This window comes from Mugil cephalus, chromosome 10 (genome assembly GCF_022458985.1).
Source record: "Mugil cephalus isolate CIBA_MC_2020 chromosome 10, CIBA_Mcephalus_1.1, whole genome shotgun sequence".
Classification (NCBI taxonomy): Eukaryota; Metazoa; Chordata; class Actinopteri; order Mugiliformes; family Mugilidae; genus Mugil; species Mugil cephalus.
In genome coordinates, this window is record NC_061779.1 from 2,043,412 (window position 1) to 2,070,084 (window position 26,673).

Genomic DNA, 26,673 nt, shown 5'->3' on the forward strand with positions numbered 1-26,673 from the left:
AAGCCGAGCGGAGGTGAGCATGTCAGAGATGAGGAATTTGTTTGCGCTGACTCACTGACTCACCCACACACACACACACAGCCAGCAGATAATGGTGGGAATGACAATAAAGGGCCGAGCGTAGCCTATGGAAAGCAGGTCAGAGCCGGCCTCCGCCGCGGAGAGTTGGGCTCAGGATGACTGGTTTGGTTTGGCCGCCTGCAGAACGAGCCTGAGTGTGAGTGCGCAGGAGTTTGCATTGTCGGGTGATCCGGGGGGGGGGTGGGGGGGGGGAGAAGGCTTTTCAGACTGCTGATGGGCACCCATGTGTAATTATATACTCTCCGTCTGACTCAGCAGTGCTTGCTAGGGAAGAAGGGCATCGCTCCGTTCCCAGCCGAGCTCATGCACCGGACACGTACTGAATAATACACGCGCTCATATAGGTTAAGACGGAGCTTTTAGTTTAGCACAAAGTCAAAGTGTGAAGTTAGTTCTGGACTAAACTGATTAATCCGCTCTCACTGGCACGGACGCCGCCAGTGTCAAAGGTTTGAGGCTAAACTCATTAGTAATTTAAAGGTTCTTCCATGTCTGCTAAATTATTTGTTTTTGTTTTTTTTTAATTTTTAATTTTTTGCAGTGCTAACTTCTTGAAGCACACTCCCGATGCACGGCCACGAAACCGAATGTAATTCAAGTCACACGGTTGAAAAGGTTCGACTAAAGCTCTCTTAGAGCACAGCGGGACACAGGGAGACGTGAACTGCGATGGTGCGATACATTTCTACTGGTGCGCTCTCATTTTTTGTTCGGCTAACAACGGTGGCGACTGAAACTTTTGCAGAGTACGAGTCGTGCGACTGTTTGCGTGTCTGAACCTCCTCGGTTTAACCTTTCTTCGATGTGTCCCATCTTTACGGACACACAAACAATCCGTTCAAAAAACTGCAAAATGGAGAAGCAGCCGGAAACAATAAAGCAGAAACTACGCTACAACCAAGTGGACCAATCACAGCTCTCGTGGTCTCCATCAGATTTTTGTGGAGGTGCAACTCAGTTAAGGCGCTAGAGTTAATGCAGAAGTCCAAAGGGAAGCTATTTTGTCTGGGACTGAGACTGGTGCAGGACTTTGATCGTAATTTAAATCCGTGCAATTTATGATGCAATGCACTGTACACGTGTGCGTCGTAAATCTCTAAAGACTTTCCTGGTCAGTCCCACGTGATACTTAATTTTACTGTCGCATGAAGCAGTTTTGAATCCACGACAGAGCGGGTGCAGATATTTGTGTAGGTCCTGACCGGTAACATTTCAAAAACAAAGCATGACTCCAACCCCAAAAAAAAAAGAAAAGAAAAAGAAGAAGAAGAAGAAGAAGCAGCCGACCTGTCTGTCAAATTTATGTTTTCACGGATGAATGTGAAGAATCGCACCCAGTTTCCTCCCGAGACATCGATCTGAGGTCACGAACATTAGAGGAAAACTGTAGCTAATTCAAACCATTCGCCGCTGCTTGTGATTAGGTTCGTCTTTGAAACCCGAACGCGAGGCTTCCTGACCGTGTCGATCTTTGAGCGGCTGCCATGAGGTTTGAGAGAAAGCCACCAGCTGTGCAGATTAACATGCGACTCCACCGCTGAGGTCATTTTCTATGCAAAACAATCTCCCCTCGCACTTCTCAATATTTACCTAGGAGCAGCGCTGGGTTCATCGAGCGGCGTTCGTATTTCTGTGAACTCAACTCGTAATTATTCCATCTGTGACCGTGGAGGTGATTTTTCACTCAAAATAAAGACTTTCAGCCCCGTTCAGGAACATAAATACATATTTATTTGTTTAAGTTGTGCAACAGCTGTCAGTCCATGTGCCATTTAGAGTTATTTTTAAAAAAGCAGGACAGATCCTGGCAAAAGTCAGAGATTCTGTTGAACAAGAACAGCTGGAAGCTCCTCATTGAACCATCTGCAACTTTAATCTGCACAAACTGAACTTTTAGCTAGTTCTTGTTTTGTGTGAACCAAAGGCCTTTGTGTGTGCGTAGACCTTCAGGTAACCTACCGCAGCACAACCATGTGAAACCTAGTCACAAACAGATAAATGTTTTTTGTTTTGTTTGTAATAACGACGGAAATTCATCTGACAAAGGTTGTGAATCTACAGATAATGGACTCATGTGTGTCCGGTTTTTAACGGCCGTATTTTAAATAAACAACAACAACAACAAGTCAAATAAAAGCATTGTGAAGAGAAACAGGATGTCTCGTATTTTACGAGAGCATAAAGAGCAATACAACATCCAGCTCATAATAATAAGACACCCAAGAACTTATTTAAATTAAAGTTTGGGTGTGCGCTGACTAATATCGAAGGATAAACCTAAATAAAAGACGACAATAAACTCGTAGACGGCTGGGTGTGGTATGAAATCTTTTAATACCAGCTCCCATGTTACTTAAGAGACTTTTTTTTTATGAGGTTAAAAAGAGGCAAACCAACTGAAAACTAAACGGTGTCACAATACATACAAAGAGTGTGTATAAATACTTCCTTACGTCGGCCGAACTGATGCCAGAGTGAAGCCGTGCGACGCCCACACTTCCTCCCGACTAACTCACGTTTTCTCACAAGGAAATGGTTTTTTTGCCACTTTGCACGTTGCACGGCAACTGGTGGTCGCCATGACGCCACATCCTGCATTTACAGCATCAAATAATGAACCAAAACGAAACCTGAACATGGCAAAAACGACCGAAGCCAGTTTACGACCTACAGTGCAGCCTCCAGCCACCAGGGGGCGCTCCACTTGCTTCGGCTTCACTTCTCCGGTGATGAATTAAGCATCGGCTTAAAAAGACGCATAAAGAGTGGAATGTCCGTGTCGCATGGTGATGGGGAGGCTTGGGTGGGCCCCTCGTTGGCTCTGATTTATGGTTCGATGGGGAGTTGTCACACATGACTCTCCCTCTCTCCCTGTCATTACTCTGAGGAGCAGCGGCGATAACGCCTGTCAGGGGCGGCGCGTTTAGAGGATGTGTGCACGGCACGGTCAAGATTAGTGACGTAAATAAATAAAGGAGGAGGAGGGGGGGGGGGGGCAGATTTACGGCCGGTTTCCCAGTATCCTCACGGAGCTTTTTGGGACAGAGATAGTATATCTGTGTGTACATCCCTTCGCCTTTCACCACGAGATCACCAGGGTGATGTTTGGCATGGATACGGCAGCGTATACGTACTGACAGGGATGCTGCTGCTGAGTTTACATGTGAGAGATATGTTCGCAGCCCCCCCGGGGGAAGGGAGACTCGAATCGATGAAGGAGAGGATGGAGACGGCAGCACAAACCTAAAAGACAAACTCTGAGATTTGACATGATGATACTGATTAAACAAAAACTTGCAAAGGGTTTTTTTTTTTTTTTTTTACCCAGGAAATCTGCGTTCTGGAGCAGGACCAGTTCTTAGTCAAACATCTTAAACCGCAGAGGAGAGGGGTAATCTGACACCGAGGATATGAGGGCTTATCTGTTCATCTCTACGGATGAAAAAAAAGTGTCCGCTTCGGGCTCTTTGTCCCGGGGTTGTGGGGGGGGAAACACGTCTAAACAGCATATAAAACCTATAAAACCTGTAAAAGAAGAGACCCGTCCTTCCACTTCAGCGTTTGAGCCTTTTAATCAATCGAAACTAAAGCTAATGCACACGAAACATCATCACTAAGGAAACAAAACCCTCGTGCAACATGTGTTTTCTTTCTTTTTCGTGTGTGTGTGTGTGCGTTTCTGCTCAAGCCCCGACTCTACCCACGATCAACATTTGCTTGTTTTGCTTGGAATGTGCTTGATCAAACACGCCTGCAGCCGGTAACAGGTTCACCAGCCGAGTGAGGGACGGGCCTGTCACATCCACCTGCCTCCATCACCTCCTCCCGTCTGTTGATTTAGTATCTCTGAGCCCTGAGGCAGACGTTTTCTCTTTCTTGCTGGCGTCTTGACCCCCCTCTTCCCTCCTCCCTCCAACCACAACCAGCCCTGTCCAGGTCCCTTGGCCGAGGCCCCGTGTTTGTTATTTACTGCCCAGAGAAGCTGTGTGTGCAGACTCCACATAGTATGGCTGGTTGAGCAAAGGCAACAACCTGCTGCTGCTGCTGCTGAATCCAGAGATGTGCACAAAGGCGCACGGAGTCACGTGACCGTCCCCGGGGGGGGGGGAGGCTGGAGATGTTTACCGCGCTACAATCGCTACACAAGGCGCAACTAAGAGCCGCGGTTAGAGAGAAAGAAAGAGACGGGGACGTGGACGACCCCAGCGAATGTACGTCGCCTCGCAGCAAAGCTGAAGGTGACACGAGTTCACTCAGACAGGACACGACAGGATTCACTCACGTCCAACTTTAACGCAACCTCCGACCTGCAGACGTCGGACGAGCGAAGACAGAAAACATTGATGATTTAAGACAAAAAGAAACAAAAAAACAATGTTGAGCAGATGGCAATAAAAACAGTCCCTTAGGGATACGTGTCTCAAACTTCCAGCTGAGATCAGAAGACGCATACCTTTACAGGTGCCGCTACTAAACCAGATCTAAAAACAGAACCGCAGTGAAATTCCTTCTCCAAATCCCCTCCTTCCTCCAGTAATTATAGCCTCTCAGCTGACAAACTGCAGGTCTGTTGTGTTTTGCCTTTTGCCTCCTCGGATGAAAACAGGTGAAGAAAGGCCTGTGTGCACCGGGCTCGCTGCCAGTTTCTTACTGGGTGCACTGGCCAAGTACATGTTACCCTTCTTGGTACAACGAGAACTCTGAAGGAGATGCTCTAAAAAAAAAAAAAAAAAAAAAAAAAAAAAAAATGTCCCAATTTTTGAAAAATGTGCTGTTGAGGAAATTTGGTGAGCAGAAAAAATATGTCCCGTGCATCAGTGAGACTTGTAGCCGAGTACAGCAAATAAATGTTCCCCTTTATAAAACCCTGTGGGATAAAGTGCCGCCGCGGTAAACTTGGGGATGATTTATTTAGAAGGGTGCAGATTATTTGATGAACGATAAACTGGGCTGACTTTGGGTTGGAATCGGGGTGCGAAGGGAGGATGGAGGAGCAGGGGGGGGGGGGGGGGGGGGCGTGAGGGATGTGGATGTGATGCAAAGGAGGACCGGATCAATCTTTTATCACTGCAGCGAGCTTTCATCCCTAATGGATCCGACGTGAGCGCTGCCTTCCGTCACATTGCACAGGACGCATGTGAAAGTACAAGAAGAGGGGCGACGAGGAGCGACGACGCAGCGAAACGGAGGCGGTTAGAAAAAATTACTCACAACAACAACAACACGGAAAAACATTATTTCAGCATCACGCTGAACGTCGTGTAGCGTTTTCCAATTACCACCGGCCCTGAGTGCATCTGCAGGAGCAGGGAAACACTGCTGATAAGAAGGGGGAAGAAATGGAGTCACTTCACAGCATGAAGAATGACTTAGAAACTTCCCATCAAGAATCCCACGAGACGCCTCACTGTGCACGGGCAGACTTGCCTTTGCTTTGCCACGCGAGCTGACAGACACACAGACAGACTATTCCAGAAGAGGCGTCCATCTGTGTATTCGAGCAGCAAACGAGCAGTAAAAAAATAACGTCGCCGAAGAACAAGGCAAGAAACCGCTCTCTGAGGACGCGCTGCTCTCTCCATGCTAAACAGGCTCGATCACGTGTTAGGAAATAAGACACGTCTGAGCGCTCGTTCGCATGCACGGCTCAAAATACGACTTTCGGAAAAATCGTGCAACGGAGAAAATCAAATAAGTGACGGGAACGTGTCCTGCTCCTCCTCCACACTAGGTGGCGATACGGGTCTTTTCAGCGGGTTAATCAGGCCCCGTTTCCGTTCGACTTAATACGTCATATAATAAACAACTGGAGTCGTTCACGGAGCAGATCAGCATTTCAAACAGCAACAACAACATGGACAATAGTTCAGCTTTTTTCATCTCAAAAACACATGTTTCGAGGAGTTTCTGACAGTTTCTGTTCCAGGGTCATAAGCCTGTGCAGCGGTTGTGGAGCATGTGCACACATGTTGTCTAGTTTAACCCCAATTAAGGCGAATACATGGCGGTGAAAATCGATTTCCAATCTCATTATCTCTATAAGGAGAAACTCCGATATTAGTCGGAGTAACGTGTTTACATGCGTTTAACTTGTCCAGTTAAAGTTGGATTAAGGTGGTTAAGTTAATTAAGTTTTTTGATGCCATTTTACCATCAACCATGACTCTTCTCCAGCACCAGAGAAGAGACCACTGTGTTTGTGTTAGCTGGAGTTTAAGGGCCAAATCTACTAAACGTTTGCATGTACAAAACTTTGTGCAAACCCAGAAAAACGTACAAACTGATTTACTGACAGCGCACGATAAGGTTTGCGTCTTTCAAAGGTGCAAAGTTGCTCAGTGAATATGCAAAATGCAAATATATTAATTTATCAAACTGGAAAGCTCATAGAAACCGTGTCTATATTTAACACATCTCAAAAGGATGCGCAAGCGGTTTGTCCTGCGCCTAATTGCGTACACTTCATTTTGAAACCAAACCCCATGAAGAACATTCTTTTTAAACCTTTTTTTATTTATTTATGGATCCAAGAAACACATAATTAGCATGTTTCATGTGAGCTCACCGTGCTCTAAGTGGCTATTCCGTCGCGTGAGCCTCTTTTATTTGCCTGCGTCGTGTCTTATAATTATATTCAGATGTATTTTTTTGCTCTACCTCCATAACGTGTTTACGCGTCTCAACGGTGAACGCAAACAGCTCACGCATACGTCTGTCATTTAGTCAATCGCCCGCAAACCAACGCAAATTAGTGCACGTAATTAGGGATCTAAAACCGTTAAAAGGTGAAATATGTCGCCTCTTTCAGTCGCTACCACATCATCCTCCCTGTTCTCTGTGTATCAGAGAACTCGTAAAACTCCCTGCGCTTTAATGACAGTAATAACACAGACCGTAGTGCGGAGTACTCGGTATTCACATTGTTGAATGAGTAAAGGTGAGGTCGATAAGGGATTCTCACTGCCCGTGTATGCAGCTGAAAAACTACAACAACAATGACTGAACATAATAAAAACAGCGAAGTCAAAGTGATGATACGTGAGTCAAACTTTGGCTCTTTTCTCTACAACACGTGAGCAAATACTCAGTATAAATCCCACAAATAAAAACAAATAAATAAGTCACCTCCCGTCGTGTTGTGTTGTGTTGTGTTGCATGTATGTGGGCTCCGATCGATGGCCCTGATTGGTGAACAGATATAGAAACGCTAACGAGCTCCACTCTCAGACACATTCCACGCCGGGAGTCTCTAAATAAGATGCCAGCAGCGCATAATGATAAGTCGGTGTTTTTTTAATGGGCCGTCTGAGAGCGGCTCGGCTGCGTTACACTTCAGGGCAGTGGAGATGCAGGAGCAAGAGAGCTGAACTCTGCCCACCTCCTCCGTGAATGAACGTCTGAGCCTGGTAAACGGAGAGATCAGAGCCCTAAAACCCTAAATAATAATAATAAAAATAATGGAGGCTGCCTTCTAAACACAAAAACAAAAGTTTAACCCAAACAGGTTCGATTCCCTTTTGTCTCAGACAGATCACATGAGTTTAAGCTCAACAGGTAAAGACACACAAACGCAAGATCCTTTTTCTCTCAAAACTACAAGCAAACAAACGTCAACTAGAAGACTGAGTCGAGAGAACTTCAGAGCAACTTCCCGACGCTGGAATTCAAACCACGACAGTCTGAACAAACAATCTCGCCCCCCTCCCCTGCGCACAAAAACAAAAAAAAGTATTTCACACTCACCGAATACAAAGATTCAAATTTCCTCCGTCTCACTCGTGGGGGGGAATCCTTTACTCCTGACTGAGCCGGTTGTGCGGCTGTTGTGCGAGGCAATGAGTGAACGAACGAGCGAACGCGAGGTCAGACGTGGTCACGAAGACGCTTTTAAAGGGAGGATGTCTCGACTCCTTGTCCTCAGCTCTCTGCCTCCTCTGCTGCCTTTTTTCTTTCTCGTCTCCGGCCGCCTCAGGAATGCTCTTCAGCCGGGCGTCCTCACCACAGCTAAGATCTGAGAGACTGCTGGAGTTCTCCGTCTGTCTCCGTCTCCCGGTCTCTACACTCCTCCTCCTCCTCCTCCTCCTCCTCCTCCTCCTCCTCCTCCGTGTCTCTCACCCACATAGAAACACACCCTCTCAAGTCACTCGTCTCATTCTCTCTCTCTCTCCTCCTCCCCTCCTCCCTTTCCTTTTTTTTTTTCTGTGCTGACAGATCAGATACCTCCCCCTTTTTTCAGGTACTTTTTCTGCCTTTGCCGTTCTCCTCTCTCAGCGTCAGCTGTTCTGTTTGCATTCTGCGTGTCCCGGTGACAAGGAAAGAAGTATGAAAAGTCTACTTCCGTGCACGCGTGTGCAACATTTCACATTTCTGCAGCCTTAAAGTTTGCACCCCTGAGGCGTCCGCACCGTAGCCTCCGGTTACGTGAACAGCTGATTACGCAAACGAGCCTCGTCAGGTGATTTTCTTTCTTCCTTTTCCTGGAATGAGGTCATAGTCCGGCCGGCCGGCCAGGTGCTGCTGGAGAGCGTCGGTGTTTGAGTTGGACAACGCCCTGCACCGTGCCAAAAAAAAAAAAAAAAAAAAGGTCGAGGGCCCAGAGAGCAAACGCACCGACATATTCATACGGCCGAATAAAAGGAAGTAAAGCCTCGGAAGTTGCAGGAATTGGACACAAGGTTTGCTACACGACAACGTAGGGCTGAGCGGCGTGACCAAAAATCTATATCAAGATATTTTTATTTTCATGCATTTCATGAATCACATGTTTGCAACATTTTCTACTAGTTGAGAGTAGAATTACTGCAGTAACTCGATTTAATAAACTATTTTAAAAATGCATGGCCCCAGAAAATCCAGCTGTTTACAAAGAAGAAGAGCTACAGAACTTTTTACTGAGCAAATGTCACAATGAGCAGGATGTTTATCAGTATATTACTCTAACAGAGGACAAATTCCCTTAAACCAAATGAACTGTTTTATTTACGACTTTCAGGACAGATAAATGAAACGAGGAAGCTCTTTGCATTTTGCAGCATTTGTGTTTCACCTGACGACAAAAAACACTGATTTCTGATTGGCTGACAGGTTCGCTGATCCAAGAAGCAGCTTCTTCCATTCATATGTTACTAATGTGCAGCTACTTTTGTGTGAGAAATGTTTCATGTGAACTTATTGCATGAAAAGTGGTGCAAATTTAGCCCGACAACACTTCCATAAAATAGTCGATGTCAGATTTTTTGAAACCAGGAGAATCTCCAGATTCCGTGTCCCACGTCGTACATTAAATAATTCATAATACCGGTATTGGGTATGAACCGGTTTTACCGTCCAGCCCTGCAGCAACGCTCCAACCTTTAAACTGTGCCTCTCGTGGCCACAAACACTCGGCTGAGGCTCGTTTTACCGGTGGGTCGGGCAGAATGTGTGGGAGCCCCTCAGCATGAGTCAGACCCTGCTCACTATTAACATCTCTCCTGTCTCTGCCTCCACATCTCCCTCCGTTCAAGGTTTAAATTATTCGCCTTGTTTTTTTTTTTGTTTTCCAAATGCAACGCTGACATAAATATTTGCAGTTCTGTGACGTGTCATAACCTTGGATAAGACTTCTGGTCTCCTCCTGTGCGACTACTCAGTCTTTCTCATTTGATTTAACATCTAACTGATCTTTGATTCACTCGTCTTTCTTGTCAAGGACGTGAGATAATACATCGGCACGTGTCCCTGACCCGATAACAATCTTTTAATATCGAGTATCAGCCGATTTGAGTCCCGATCAGACCTGGAATGAACAAAATTTCCTCCCCTGGAGATTCATAAAGGCTTTTTCTTATCTTCCTTGTGTTCCCTATAAATAAGGTTGTCAAAGCTAACGTAGTGTGGAGAGGGTCGCTCGTAGCGTCGCTGCAGAAAACCTGAGGTCTCTTCTATAGAAATGTTCTGGTCATCGAATGCCATAAACTACTGAAGGCTCTGGAATATTTTTTGTTTTATGACAAACAAAGCAAAGTTTAAGTGAAGAGCTGACAGCGCATATACTTCACAGCTCATTATTATTTAGTTTATGACCAGTTTGTGAAATAAACAAGACCTAGTAAAGGCTAAATTTAGGCTAGCGCTAGGATAACTAGCTTAAATATTACCATGCTAATCGCTAACATTTACCAATTACAATAACAATTAGAAGCGTTTCTGGTCGGATTTAATATTTATCACGTTTTATTATTTATTTTATATTTATTTATCCATTCAAACTGTTCTTCACAAGTTCTGATAATAAAATGTTCTTTTCTTTAGACTTGGACAGACTTTAATGACCCACGAGGGAAATAACTTTGTCACTGTAGCTTTGTTGCATAAAATAAAATGAGATTAGATCAAAGTAAAATAAAAAGTGTAATAAAAAAATTTACAGAATTAGCATCATGAAAAGTTTAAAGTTTAAAAGTTTAGTTTCTTCTCCGTCTTTGTTGTTTGGCAGCTCTGACGCTGGTTAAACCACCATTAAAACACAAGACGAGGAAGTTTTGATGGGTTTGGTTTATGGCTTATGACTTAAAATAAACAACTACAAAAGATGGGACTTGGCTGGAGCCGGATCCACCGGCCCTGATACCGATCTCCTGACACACGCTTGATTTTAACGCCTGATGTCACAGTATGTGTTAAAGCTTCACAGCAAAAAGTCGAAACTAAACGTGCATGAATAAGTGCTTTTAATTGCAGTAGCAAAAAATATCAAAAAGGACGTTTTACTTCCAACCCCACTCCACATAAAAACAGTGATTGGAAGCAATCAGCAAAACCTTGCGCTCACTTCGCCTCTGTTTGACGTCAGGCCGTTTTCTGAGCAAACTAATGAGGACACGCGGCCACGACCCCTAATCACCAGCATGCACGTCGTATAAAGCAGAAGCTCCAAAAATAGACGTCTGGGATTAATTTGCGTTAATTCGATGAATTAAATGATGCAAACAAAAGACCACAGTGGAAGAACGCTGCAGCTTTTTAAACCGGGGGCTGAGTCACCAGCACGAGGCCCCGCCGAGACCCGAGTCCGCATCGACGCAAAAACTGGTTCACTGATCTGTAGATAAAGCGAAGCTTTTGGCACGTCTGAGAGGCTGTGTTGTCTGACAAATCACTGAAACCAAACTCTTGAACAAAAGTGCGGGGAAGAGTCCCCCGAGGCGGTGCTTAGGCACCAAAAGGCCACGGTGAGAAAAGCCCGAGGACATTTTAAAAAAGCATCTACACTTAATGGGTCGCGGAGAAGTTACGGCCTCCGTTTGACCACAGGCTTGTGTTTTCCACAGACCAGCATCAAGTTCGTCCGACGGTGCGGACGCAGCAGCGTTGTGATGTGGAGTTTTTATCGGCCCGAAGCCTCCCACAAATCGCTGACACCTTCCAGGCATTCCTGGCGGCACCTCCCACTGCTGCTCCCTCCTCCTCGTCCACCCCTCCTCCTGTCAAACTCCACATATCATCCCTCTTTTTGTGTGCGACTCAAACATTCTTCCAACCCCCATCCCTCCTCCTCCTCCCTCCTCCTCCTCCCTCCTCCTCCCCCGACCCTCCCTGCCAATTCAGGAAAGAAGCTCAAGAAAACAAAGATGAGGCCTTAAAAAGCTTTAAAAAACCTGCACTTGTCAGAAAGGAAAACCCAGCCCCAATTTGTGTGTCTTTATCCCTCATCACCCGCTGCACAAAAAACCTGAAAACGCGCTTCTTAATCTCACACGGTGGCTTTCAATCGTCACCTTTCTGCGTACGCACTTAATACCTAAACAAGTGGGTGGGTGTAAATCTGTCTGGAGGGTGTGCGAGCCGGGGCCGTAACTCAGCTCAGAGGAGACAAGAGGATGGTTCTGAGACTGAGAAACAGGCCAGTTGGGTTTGGCAGCGGTTCAATTGTTTCTGTGGAGGGGAGAGAGAGAAAGAGAGCGCGGGGAATACATGCTGATAGTGTCTTTGTTGGCCATTATTCACCGAGAATGAATAGCATTAAGTTGCGGCTAAAAGCCCGTTCCCATCTTCCCTGCTGGAACCCCCCACTCCTTCTCCTCTCTATTTATTCAGCCTTTCACTGGAAACAGCTTTCAACAGGTGGCCAACGAGGCTAAAACCTGGACGGTGGATGGGATGGGAAAACGCCGGGACGGCTCCGTTTCCAGACGCCCCAAACAAGCTACAAAATCCTGAACTTTGGTTGACGTCGGTTTCTATTCCCGATGGCGAGCGACGCAAGGTAGAAGTGCTCTGTTTGTGCCAAACGTGCCTAAGTATAGCATTCCTGCCTCACCGCGGTCGGGCCGTGGCTGTCGCTGCAGTCGTGCAGCTACGTCTTGTGTATCATTATGACAGGCACACGATGGGTTTCGCCAGCGAAGGTAATTGCCCTGTTCGCGATGTAAATATAGAAAAAAATCCCACATGAAGAACAAAGACTTTTGTTTTTCTTCCCGGAATCCTGGCTCACGGGATGATTCATGGCCTGAAAACGAACGCATGCCACCGTCTTATCCCCTTCACAAATAACTACGAAAGCAATTAATAGTGCACTGCGAGGGTGAAGGGTAACAAGTGAGCACAAAGGGGAAGCGACAGGAAGAGAAGGTCAACGGGATCCGCACATACACGGCCGATAAACCAGCATCGTATTCCAGAGACGAAGACACATCCTAGACGTAGGAAACAAAAAGACAGACGGCTTATTTCTTCCTCCCCGAAGACTCTTTACACGCTGCCCTAACAAAGCACGAGAGAATCTCAGTCGCCTTGAGCAGCTTCCAAGTTTTTCAGGGACTTTGGCTTCACTCTGGCACCCGTCCTCCCTCCCCTCTTTATTCAGAACCAGCCGGGACTGGCTGCAGATAAAAGTTGCCACCATTCAGAAAACGTCGCTACCTCTCACGCGGCCTCATTGCATTTTTGATGGGGGGCTATATGAAAGGCTATTTTTAGAGAGGAAATACATTTTGGAGCGAGATCACAAGCCGCCAGACTGTCCTTGTTGGAAGTAGTGCCTCCGAAACGATTGAGAGATTCCTGCCTCCGTCCTCCCTCCCCACCTAAGCTGGAGCCTTTTCATCCTGCTCCTAAATGTAAAGTCACTCTCTGTCTCTTGAGATAAAGCTGCACCATTAGCGTCACACGGTGCAGCCCTGTGCTATCCCTATCAGCAAATGGAAATAGGCTCCGACCGGGGCTGGATGGTTTGGGGAGGAAAGCCGTAGGACCTTTGGCTTTTCAATCCCGTGCATATAGTACAAGTTGAACAAAAGAAGTAAGTCGACATGCGGTGGGTTCCTCTGTGCCGGCCTCAGGTCCTAGCGAAGCAGCGGCGTCGGTCGGTCAAAACAAAACACTGCGAGGGAGCAAAGTAGCCGAGATAAAAAAGAAATTGGGGTGAGATGGTGAGCTCATTAAATACAAAGCCCAGTGGAGAGGAGCAGTAGACGGATGGGAGATCTGGGTGAGTGACGGGGGAGCTATCAGGTGGGTGCAGGTCAGAGGTCAGAGGTGAACAAAAGCTTTCTAAGCCCCACACAGTGTGAGAGGGAGAGGCCTCCCGGAAAACACCCGCCGGCGCCCGGCGTGTCTGTCTGTCGATTACCTTTCTCCACAAGCTTTTATTTGCTGCTCGAAACGTTTTCTCACATCTGTTTTTTGCTGCGTCTAAATGCTTTTCCATTTGTCCCTTCGCGCACACCGAGATGCCACCCTCAATTTTCTGTCCTGCTACTCTCAACGTTGTTTACAGTACTGGTCTCTATTCCACCGGGGGGTGGAGGGGCTATCCAAACACCTGCAGCCACAACAGCGTTTAAAAGCTTTCACCGCATCGCGGCCTGTCATCTTTCCCCCTTCTGTGGCTTCGCCGGATCAAAGAAAAGCTGCAGCCGTGTTATAGCAAGAAAGTCTTTTGTAGTTGCAATCACACGCTATGGGCACGTACACAAACAGCAGGAATGGGATGCACGCATGCACGCACGGACGCACACTCCGAGGCGTGATGAGACGAGCGCATAATGGAGCTGGAACTTTCTAATCATACCACCCTAACAAGAGACAGTTTAAAGGCACGGGGTGAATGCAAAATTGATTCGGCAGAACTTCAAGTGCAGACACTTAAAGACATGTTTGAATTTTAACGAGGCCGGTGAGACCACCATTACCATCTTCATTCGGGATGCGGAGCATCTGAGTGCGCGGCTGGAGTGGGCAACGTGCGTGAGGCTGAATTAATGACGTATGTGCGTGTTGGTGGATATGCCAGATTACTAATCACTGCTTAGACAAAGGCCATATGTGCGCCAGGTCTGTCCACGTCTCCCACGTCTCTCTCTCGCATGTTGCCCCCTCCACGTCTGCGCTGAAAACCCCCATCATGCAGGAATGTTAGGATTGCCGGGTCAGCAGCGGTGACATCATGGCAGCCGATTCAGAGGCAACAACAAGGGCCTCGGTACCAGTTTCCTCCTGGTTGCATCAGCAGCGCGACACCGGGATCAATGACACCCGCCCCGGCCCGGCTTCCTGCTTCCTGCTCCACAGGTCTTCAAACAGTTAACAGGCAATTGATCGGATATGCAGAAACATTCATAACAGCAATTTAAAAAATCCACGGAGCCCTTAAATCAAATCTACTTGCCTGTCGGTAACAATAGACTTGAAATGCTATTCCTGTACTAAACATAAGTAGGCAAAATTATCCTAACAAGCCCTGACGAATGGGTTTATACGAGCCACGGGCTCTCTTCACCTCGCGGTCTGAGGTCGACAACAGAGTACAGACATGCTGCTATAAACAGTCAGTACGGCAGCGTTAATCATATCACATTTACACATTTCTGGGAGCGACAAACACGTCTTTCTTTGTTTACACGGGGTCAAGTGTCGGCAAACAGATGCACCAGTGTGTTTGTGTGTGTTTGTGTGGAGAGAGAGTCCTCCGGGTCATCAGATAAAGTGCACCTGAAGGGAGGGGCAGCGTTACCGCGGCAACCGAACACAAGCGCGGACCACCTGGTTGGTCGGAGCCCGAGACGGGACACTCGAAAAAAAAAGGCACCACCACTTCAGGCTGGAAAACTGGGCCAGAAAGGACACAACCCACCTCCCAAACACAACAGCCTCATTGTGTCTGTGCGACGGCGAGAGGACGAGAGGACGAGAGGACGAGAGATCACGCACAGCTGCTGAGTCTTCAGCCGTCTTCGTCTTCGTCTTGTTATATTTATATCCCGGTCGTGGTTTATTGGTCTTGATTAGTGCAGAACCGTAACATAACCGAGGGGCAACTACTGCACCTTAAGGCTCCTCATGGTTTATAAAGGTTGACTTTAAAAATCTTTGGTATATCAAGGTTTCTAGAAAGTGTTGACGTCTGCTGTGTGGTCACTAGTCAACAATTTTACAACCTGTTTTCCGTCTCCTGAACTCACCCTGTCTCAGACGTTTGAAGATTCTGCAGAAAATTCAGTTTAATTGTGTTTGTGGATAAATGACTTAGGACGCGTCCTCACATCAAGAGACTCATTCATCACCAACAGCCAATTGGTTAAACGTGGACACTGCAGGCTCTGCTTACCTATGCCAAAGAAAGTAGAGCTCCCCCTGTTGGCCGGAGGCTGCAATATAGGCCATAACCTCCACCTCCTCCATGCTAGTGGATGGGTCAAGCTAAAACACTACACAATAGACCCCGTCATGGCCTACGTCACTGTGACATTAGCTAACAAAGGGAAGCTTGAGGCGAATGCTGTCACTGTAAAACACTAACTCGAAGTTTTATTGCCATTCGCAGACGACTTTGGTTGAATGCGATTGCACGAAAGGATTGAAGAGAGACAATCATCAACAGCTCTTGTGTTTGCAGCACACACTTCATCAGGTAAGATAAATATGTAATGCATCATCAGTTTCAGCCTGGATAATGTCGTGGGTCAGACTAAACTGTGACTGACGTTTTAAAAGCCGAACCGTGCTTGATTAGTGCAGCACCACAATATAACCACGGGGGCAACTACTGCGGCTTACGGCAAATGGTTTATTAAGGCTGACTTTAAAAACTCCCTTTGGTTTATCAAGGTTTCTAAGACGTTTTGTGTTTGCCTGCCACTATCCTCGTCTCCTGAACTCACCTTGTCTCAGACATTTGGGGAATATGCAGAACAATAGCCAATAAAAATCCAGGCTCCGCTTACCTACAGGTTACCCTCCTGTACGTTCCCAAATGTTTTAGAAACAACCAAAGATGTATTTTGGGTTTGGATGAGACCCGTAGTGAGGAACTCCAGCTGAACTGCACCTACTCCGTTGCTGTTGTTAGCCTGTTGCTGCAATGACATATTCAGCAATAAACCATTAAATGTTTTGGCTGCAGTCCGTTGTATTATTGTTATAGTCAGTAAACTGACATGACACGAGGTATAAACTGATTTTATGGATACCTAGGAACTACCTCGTCTCTATTTTGGTGCGCTGCCAGTGTTTACTCGCAGGGAAGTCTGTGTTTGCCTCACCTGCCACTCAGGTAAAATTAGTTGTTCCCATAGACTGCATGAAGGCGGAACTGCTCCTCTAAAGCGAAGCCAAAGCGAGCAGAGCTCCCCCTGGTGGCCGGCTGCAGCATAGGTCATAAGCTCCACCCCCTCCATGTTAGTGGGCAGGACTTTGGGCCAAATTAAAACACTAAAGTACACGTCATTAAAAATTCAAGGATGCTGTCTATCATTTTCAAGTTTCGTTTTAGTTAGCTAGACTACCAGTTGCCATGCCAACCCCTATATAAAGTGGTCCAATGGGAGCATGAGAGAATTTTTATTTTTTTTTTTAAAAACATAAGTGCAGCGTATAATCAAACATATCTTTGATTATGATGGAGGCAGAGCAGAGCGTATTATTAATTAGTATTTAATAAGTATTAACGAAAACACGAGTGAGTCTGGAGGAAGTTGTGGGCGGGGCATCGGCATCGTGGCTCCTCCCTCAAAACCCGTACTGATCAGACTCAGATGGCGCATCTCCCAGTATCTCAGAGAAAATAGCATCAGTTCAGCCGATGCACGAAAGTGGCAACGCATATTTATATATAGTCTATGGTTGGTAGTTTAATTTGAAAAATGATTTTTAAAAAATGTGCCTATTCTCACACCAACTCACTGAATCTCACTGATATTCCATCCTCTCTAGTCACCACTAGTCAACACTTGCTTTTAGTGTCTTTCTACGTGTTCCCATGACACCATCAAAACCCCAAGAGGCCACATAACATCTCTCTCCACGTACAGTGTTTACAGTGTGACTGTCTTGGGCAGAACACAGCAACACCAGCCCGTGCGTGGACTTGTCGGCGTTTCCGTGCACAAGCTGTTTGTTGTGTGTTTGTTTCAATCCGAGGCGGCAGGAGTTTAAGAGGAAACAACCTGCGCTGCTCATTCGGAAGGAACAGACGAGGCCAACTTCCTAAGTCTAATTGTTTCTGTCTGCTCCCCGACTGTTGCAAATCAATCAAACTTGTCCCAAAAGCAAACACACAAGTCATCACATAAGCCTCATGCTAACAAACATTCTCCTTATACATATCAAACAACGTTACCACGGTGATTAACGTAACGAGACAAGAGCATCCGTCAAATAAACAAAAACTAACCAATACCCAAGTTTAAAGAAAACGGTTTTGTTTACACAGTATCACTCATAAAAAACACGTGTGTGTTCAGCTATAAAACAAATAAAAAAAAGTGCAAACTAAACGGTGGAAACGGGGGAGAAAAACAAGGTCGTTTGCTTCACTCACCGACTGCCTGACGTCTGCCGGTCTGTGCGTCCGTCTGCCCGGTGGAAAAAGGAGAAGAGGTGGAAGAGCGAGATAGAAAACGCTGTCACACAGTCTGTGTGTCCGGCTCAAAGGCTACCTGATCCTACCACAGCCTGGGGGGAAGAGACGGAGGCAGAGAGGGGAGGAGGCAACACAAAGGGGAGGGGAGGGAAGGGGGGAGGCTGCAAAGAAGAAGTGAAGTGGTGCCGCCATTCCCCGTCACCCGGGAAACCAACGCTCTTTCAAAAGAAAAACACGGCCAATGGCAAACACCGGCAATTGTGTTCAGACAAACAAAAAAAAAAAAAAAAAAGTCACATGACTGCCCGAGCACCACTCCCTTATATCCTGACTGAGGAGGGAAGAGAGAGAATACAAAATAAAAATAAAAATAAAAGGGGTGGAGGGTGGTGATAAGGGAAAGAATAATATATAAAGAGGCAATGACAGGAAGGAAAAGAAACTACACACTGGGCCACATTGTTTTGCTGCAGAGTCAGGTGAGCAGCATAGACTTTATAAAGACGGATGGTGGAACGGCTCCTCTGAAGGGAAGATAAAAACAAGAAGAGCTCCCTCTGGTGGCTGGAGGCTGCCATATAGCCCATAAGCTCCACCTCCTCCATGTTAGTGGGTGAGTCTTGGGTCAAACTAAAGCCAATGAGTGTATAAACTATGGACAAATCCATCCTGACATCACCCACTGGATTCTGAACCTCAAAAATTAAGCCCGGAGTGGGCGGAGCCTGCAGTCGCCATGTTGGATCAGCTTTACGCCACGCACACTGGACATGGGGATTGTGTTGGGGCGGAGCTAAAGTGAGTGAGAGTATAGAGTCTTTGAATATGAATGAATGAACGAACACTCACGGTCTCAGGGACCGTAAATTCTCTAAAATATGCGTTTTCCTCGTCCATTCTTGCCAAAACAGTCAGTTGAAATATGCTAACCGATGTTTACCAGCGTGTTTGAGATGTTTTGCCTCCAGCTAAGCCCCGCCCCTCAAAACACGTCACATTGTTTACAAGCTGTGAAAGGGTCTATACGTCAAATTATTTATTTATTTATTTCCAAGGATGGTTTCTGCCATTTTAGATAGTTAATATAATGTTGATGAATGTCCAGGTGGCAATCTGTTTCGGATAAGTTTAGTTTTAATTCGTTAGTCGACGCTGATGACGTAATGGCGACCACCAGTTGCCATGCCAACCGCTCTGTAAAGTGGAACACAAGATTTGTACAAAGACAAAACAAACAAAGAAAGTTTTGTGGAGGCAGAGGAGGGTGTAGTACTGATTTAACGAAAACGCGAGCGAGTCGGGAGGAAGTGTGGGCGGGGCATCGATATCGTGGCTCCGCCCACAGACCGTAGTGATCAGTGTTTACAAAAACTAGAGGACAACAGCTCCCTTATTAATTAAAACACAGAGGAAAATCTCATGGCCATTATTTAACAGATATTACAGATTAACAAATCCCTTAACTTCAGTGCGACCTTAAATAATGTAATATTAATACACAATAATAAATATCACATTTATAAGCATAATTTACTATCTGAAATGGCTTCCTTGTATTTTGACCATTATATGTACAATTATGACTTTATACAATTATACATTATGTGAAATATGTTAAATAATGATTCATTAAATACTAAAAGATACTGTTTAACTGCATTTTGAACCCATTTGTATTACTTTAATGACCAATATGAACTGGTAGAGAATTCCAACCAACCACAGCATTTACACAACTGTTCTCTGTGTTATACCTGTTTTCACTTTCGTCCTTTCTTCTTGTTAAATAACTATGTTGAGCAAACTGGGAAAGAAATCTCACATACAATAATTTCAGTACTTATGTCACGAGTATATTTCTTAGAAAATTCAATCTGGCCAATGAAAAGGATTATATTTACGCAGTCTATGGTCACCGGACAAATCTGACGTCATCCAATAAACTATTTATCTACCTCGCTGCCCCCGTCTTCACAAACAACAGGCTGGTTATGATCTTCTACAATATGCCAAAAACAACAAAGCTGAGCAGCCCAGTGGGACAGTAAAGGTACAACTCTATCAGCAGCTGGCACACACAAACATTTCCTAGTCAATATTAGGCTATTTATAGGCCGAGTGGAAAACACTCTGCCTACACTGCATTCAACTCATATTGACCATCGTGATTTAATTAGAAGGAATTTGTCACAATTTATTCTTCATCGTTGCAGTTTCTCTAATGGGTGAACAGAAATATACTGTGTATTTGGAGAGGCACTGCATAGCACAGCCATCATTTTTAATACGTCCGTTTATCGGAAATGAGCCGAATGTTGGTGCACATTCAGAAATACATTTAAAAACTTACCAAACATGAGGGCATTTCCTGGAGCATCCACCAGCAACCATTTTATATTCGGAGGAGACGCTCATCGCCAAAGAATGTTGGGTTTTAACAAATGCTAACGCAGCAGACCAAGGTGATACCGGAGTTACATTACAGATTAACAAACCAGATGGATAAGTGGTGACAAGGACAAACGCAGTGTTATCTCAGCGCAGTGTAAATAGCAGCTGAGTGTGCATGAAGAAAGTATGCAATGAGGTGGCGAGCAAAGCGAATACACGTAGGAAAACCACCGTCCTGGAGGTTAACGGTGGAAGCAATGACTTGACCGCATCAGTAGCTGCGTTTCCATTGGAGTTTTTCACAAAATAAAAGCAAAAGGTATGTGTTTCCACTGAAAGGTGTTTTGCGAATGAGCTGTAACTCTTGTAAAGTCTCGTTTCGCTTCACAGACGTCAGATGAACTGGTCACATGACCCCCTGCATCATCTCTGGAAGATACCGGAGACAAAGAAATGCGAAAAATTAAAAAAGTGTTTCCATTGCACCTTTGCGATACACTTTGATATCTGAAAAACCACCTCATGAGAGCGTAAAAATGTTTCAGCCATTTAGATATTTGAGAGGTTGCCATTTTTTTATTGTGATATTTAGGTTTTGCACATTTAAACGCAGCAAGTGTCAATTAAACCATCTCCAGACCAGCGTCTCTCTTATTTAAAGGAGCCAATCTGCTGTTTTCCAGACTTAGTAAGTAGTAGTGACCGTCAGCCCAAATATTACCAAATACTCTACACACAACCCCCCCCACACACACAAACACACACAAACAACCCCAGAGCACAGCAGATGTCAGAGACAAGTGAAGCCAACGAGCAGAGCTGCAGAAACCAGTGATGCAGAATTCCCCTCTCAGGGTGATTCATCTGATCCATTATCAGCTGATGACTGGAGAAAAACCTGAAAAAATGCATTTGGGAGAGACGCTGCTCTGCTGGTTAGTGTTATCTTGCAGCTTGAAATTGCAGTTTAACAGTTCTTAATCCAAAATCTAAAGTCACTTTACCATGCATGTTCATGTAAATTCTCTTCTCCAAGTTCCTCTGTTATTTCCACCTTAAAAACATAAATGTCCAAAATCAAAATGTGCAGTCACTGGTGTGCAGTCCCTCACGTGCTCAGGGCAGTAAACTAAATTATAGTAGAAGCTTTCCAGCATAAATTCCATGCAAAACAATGAGACAATGCAGCCCATGATTTCAGACGGGTTTATCGCCGAGTCTGAAATCACACATCTATCATTTCCTCACGAATATATTGGACACTTGAACACAATCATCCGCCTTGTAGCACATCACCCCGGTGCCACTAAATTACCCAGCTTCAGGTCTCGATCTAAGAAAAAAAAAAAAAACGAGTGAAAAGGGGCCCAATTACCTCTCTACAGCATAAATCGTGACAGAATAGCAGCAATGAGTCTCGGCAAAAGAAGGCGACAAAGCAGAGAATACAAAGCATGGGCGGCATTGTCATATCTAAGCCTCCATCTTTGATTTTTCTTCAAAAGGGGGTAATGGAGAGGACTACCTGAGGCTTAACAATCCTGCATCGGCTTGTCAATAGATAAGAGGCACGTTGCGGCTGCAGGATTACCGCAGATTGTTTGGATATTCTTGCGGATGGAAACATGCAACCCTGGAGATTAGGGCTAATCATAAAATGACACCAGAATCCATTTCAAAAGTCTGAGGAACAACACTTCGTAGTGTGCAAAAACCCGCTCTGCTTTGTTCCTTAAACTGCACCAGCACAAGTTCCTCTACTTAAGACAATCTGAGATATTAAAGCAAAAAACACGGAGCCTGTGGAGCTTTACATTTACACCGTTACACGAAGTCAAACGTAAGATTTAAAAACTCGATAATTACATGGCCACTGGTCGTCTAAATATAACTTTCTGTTACCGCCATTCAGGGTCAGGTAATGATGTGTAATTTCATCGCTGACAGTCATGTGGTGATCATGAGTCTAAAAAGCAGATGTGGATGCTTTATTAACCCTCCAAGGGCTGTGATCACACCCGTGTGATCTCTTGATTACTATTAATTTAACTTTTGTATGTGCAAATTACCCATCCTGAGCTTACATTTGGAAAGTGTGAGACAACCAACTATTAGGCCACGTAGAGGAGACGCCGATGAAAGAAAGTGGTACTAAATTTAACATGGTAAACACATTAAATACATGCTCAAAACGGCACAAAATGCCCTGGACTCCAGAGGGTTAAAGGCGCATTTTTGCATATTTTCAAAACGTACAGTATGAAAAATAAGTATGAAGTCACAAGTCTGACTCAATCAATCAGTAAAGTGGGAAACAAAAAGAAAAAGGAAGAAACAAAAGTGACATTAAATATGGGGAAGTCACAAATAACAGATAAGAAGTGGAGGAAGTATATATATAAAAAAAAAAACGAGAATGGGAAACAAACTGACACACACTACCTCTTTGTGCATGTGCAGCCAAAACATGTGGGCTTGTTTGACATTTAAAGGTGAATAAATTCCAGTCATTGATGGAGAGAAACTTTTTTTTTTAGTTCTGCAACTCTGATTGGAAACAACAAGAAGAAGAAGACTGGTTTAAGTTTCTTCTCTCTCCACTTGGTGCATCAAAAAAATCAAAAATTTGTCCACTTTAAGGGAAAACCAGCTGCGATAGGTAGATCTCCACGCTAAGACTTTCTCTGGACGTCCAGGGTCATGACAACATGTCCGGTCCAGCGGTCAGGACGTCACCAGAGGAACTTTTGGGGATTTACCTTGTGATTCTATTTAGGGGGAATGTTGATAATGATAATAATAATTAACCAGAGCAGCTTTACATCATACTGGTTCTTGGTTACTTAACATATCGTTGTAGGTTTTTATCTCTCTCTAATTTTGCTTAATTCCTATTGTCATTTTGTTATATTTGCTAACTTAATTTATGTATTTTGTTCACTGTCCTGTTGTGTGGCTGAATATTTTTCTTCATCCTCTAATGTGCAAGACCTCGGTTAATGGCTTACTTTAGAAGTAAGCCATTTTTTTTAATGTCTTACTTTAGAAGTAAGTTATTAAAACTGTATGAGTCAGAAAAAAAAGACACAACCAAAACCAAAAAACAATCCCAGAACCGGCTGTGAAGCATTCTGACAATTTCTAACCTGTGGCCGAATAGTTCATTAGGTTCACCAGAGAAAATGGATGCTTTTTAATAATAATAGTCCAGCACTAAATCCAGATTTGTTTGAGAAGTGTTTATTTAAATGGGTCTTTGTAATTTGGAGGCTGCAGCTTGTAGTAGTACTACTACTACTTCTTGTGTATGTGTATGTATTGTGTTGTATGGACAAATGTTTCTATTAAAAAAAAAACTGGGAGAAATAGGTGGCTGTCTGTAAATAAGAACTAAGTTGCTGAAGATGGAGCTCTTTCAGGTCAAAAACAGTGGAAAACACAAAAAAACATACAAGGCATACTTAGAAAGCATTTTCTAAGACCTTGTATCCTTGTTTTTAAGTTCTATGCTTTGTGTAATCGTACAGTTTGTCACACAAATGATACCACCTTTTTTACAAGTTTCTAAATCAAACTAAATATTACAACGGTCATGAAGGCAGATTTAGTGTAGTTTTGTTACATTAGAATATAGAAGAGTTAGATTTTAGTTTCGCTTGTGTACCTAATGTTTGGGGAAGTGAGTGTGAAGTGAGAACTGCCTTAAAAAACTAAAAAAACATCTCCACCTGGATTTAACTGAGCAAATAGTTTGGAGCGTCCTGTTGGATAATAAGTGCGTGGGTGATTATCCGTCAGCTGGAAACGAGTTATTTAACCCAAACTTATGTAATGAGGAGCTACTCATTCCTTCAACACGTGGAAAAAACACATCCTGTGGTGGTTTAGTCTGTTTGAGAAGGTTCAAATAAATCATTGGCTGCATCATCATCATCTTGAAGATAAGAGCAGCATGAATGATTCACCAACACATCCAGTTGAGTTACACACATTATTAGTTATGTATGAAGCAAAAAGCAAACTGTTATCAGAAAGTTTGTAGAAGTTGCTTGTTTTTGGTTCAGAAATATCACGACGGTTTCATTTTAAACGTGAATTTGCAGGGACTACTTTAAAAAAAGATGTGCATTTCAATGAATGATGGTTATTATTTCTGCAAATGAAATAAAAAAAGATGTGATTGATCTGTTTTGTTTTGGATTTGAGGCTGTGCATAGACATGTGCAAAATTAAAAATAAATAAACTGAATAAATAATTCAGGTTTCCTCTATGACTATCACCATGGAAACATAACTGTTCACACTGAAACGAGATACAAACACTTTGCTGACATAATGATTGATTTTCATTATCGTTATTATTATTATTAACAATAATACCAACCATTTGGTTTATTAGATGAACATTTTTAAATCATAACCGAGCTCAAATCAGTAATTTACGGTATTACGACAATTAATTTGGTTTTACGTTAGCGGAGCAAATTTCGAACCTGAAGACGCTGTAAGTAAGTAAATCATTATTTAATGATAAAATCATCAGCGCACGACAGAAAACGACATTATTAAAGCAACTTATAAAAGAGTGGTTGAGTTTCTGTGTTTGTCGTTATCCGGCTGCAGGTGCTCTGAGCTCACTTCACTTACCAACACTTGTTGCATCCTTTGCCACAGTTCAAACCCGTTTCAAATTCAAAAACACACCGGAAATTAAGAATAAATAAAAAAAATAGTGTTAAAATAACTTACAGCTGCTTTGGTTGTCGACCTCTGTTCGGCTGTGTCTACTCGACGTAGGTTAAAAGAAAAAAAGTCCGCTAACGTGTAGCCACACAAACAAATACAGGAAATAGAAATAAAACAACATCCGGTGGTTGGTTTTCAAATTAAAAGCACAAACTGTGCAAATAAAAAAAATAAAAATATTGAAAACTATACTAACATGCCACAGCATTAGGTACACTAGAAAAGGAGATAAAAGTTTTGTTTTCAAGCAAAATGCATACATATATGCATATGTATATGTATATATATATATACATATACATATACGTTTGAGGGTTATGTGTATTTACTGGCAGCAGGTACAACAATACATTTCACTGTGCATGTGACAAATAAAATCTTATCTTCTAATGGTTATTTTTGAAGATGTAATTAGTAGTGCAGTTCCCTGTGTTTATCATTAAATACAAAAGTGTTTCCGCACAGGATACTGCACAAAAATAATACATAAACACCTCTCTGGTTTATTTTAAAGAAATGCTGAATACCATAAGGCACAGATGTCAAACATAACGTCCTGAGGGCCAAAAGTGGTCCACCAGAGGGTCTGATCTAATCAGTTTTGTTAAGAGTTGTGGACATAACTCAACAATGAGACCTAGAACTAAACCGAAATTGGACATATTTCTCTTAAGAAATGTCCGGTTGTTTTGTAAAACTCGAGTTCATTAAATTTAAAGAGTTTTATAAATATCTTCTTTGTACTAAAACACAGGGAAACATTTGGAATTTCTATGTGGAGTTTGCATGTCTCTGTGCCATGACCCGCCAGAGGACATGCAGTTTAGCGGAAAATGAATGCACACCATAATTAAGTGCTGGACTGTTATCTTAGAATGCATTCCTTTTCACTATTGTGCGTAATGACCTGGCACCTGTGCCATACAGATGCGGCAGTACATGTTGAAAGATGTGTGTGTCCGTGCTTGCTTCTACAAAATACCAGAGAGGAGACTAATCACTCAGTAATGCTGACACGTTTCTGAGGAACGGCACGAGAGCGGATTCATAGCAACAGTAACCACTAACATGTATATATAGAGGCTGGAGAATGTTATTTATTGTGATAAGGATGTGGTTCACCTGTGTTAAAACTTGATTTCATTCCAAAATAAGTCAACAGTGAAGCTTTTCAGTTCAAGGGAAATCAAATGAGATGGCAGTAGATAGAAATCTGACTGTATATCATTTTGAATAAGCTAGAATCCACAGATATCTCCCTCTCCCTTGGTCTCTCCAAACTTAATCTGATTTTATCAGAGACTGAGACGTCCTTCCTGCAGGCCATGAGGAGACGGCCCTTTCTGACAAAATACCGTTCATGTCACAGCACGTATTTCAGCTATAATGAGGAAGAAATGTTCAGAGCGGAAGGCGGTTAATTGTTTCTGCAAAAAACCTTTTTATCACACGAAACACAAGCGTGTACTGTTTCAGTATATGTTACAGTACCGAGCAGCAACAACAAAACACTCTCAAACTGTCACACAACATCATCAGCTATGTTTAAGACCGTTTTTTTTGTGAAGCGTCTTGAGATAATTTGTATTGTTCTTGACGCTCAGCCAACA

At 43.9% G+C, this 26,673-nt stretch overlaps 1 protein-coding gene across 2 annotated transcripts in view; it reads right to left on the minus strand.

Annotated features, from left to right (window-relative positions):
- Positions 1 to 18,004, minus strand: part of rassf7a (Ras association domain family member 7a) — a 33,610-nt gene extending 15,606 nt beyond the window's left edge. Inside the window, exon 1 of one of the 2 annotated variants that reach the window (XM_047596978.1) lies at positions 17,885 to 18,004. The gene's annotated coding sequence lies outside the window, so the exon portion shown is untranslated. Of the gene's footprint in view, positions 1 to 7,824; positions 8,148 to 17,884 lie in introns of those variants that run through there. The other variant, XM_047596975.1, reaches the window with a different exon arrangement.
- Between the last annotated feature and the right edge of the window lie 8,669 nt (positions 18,005 to 26,673).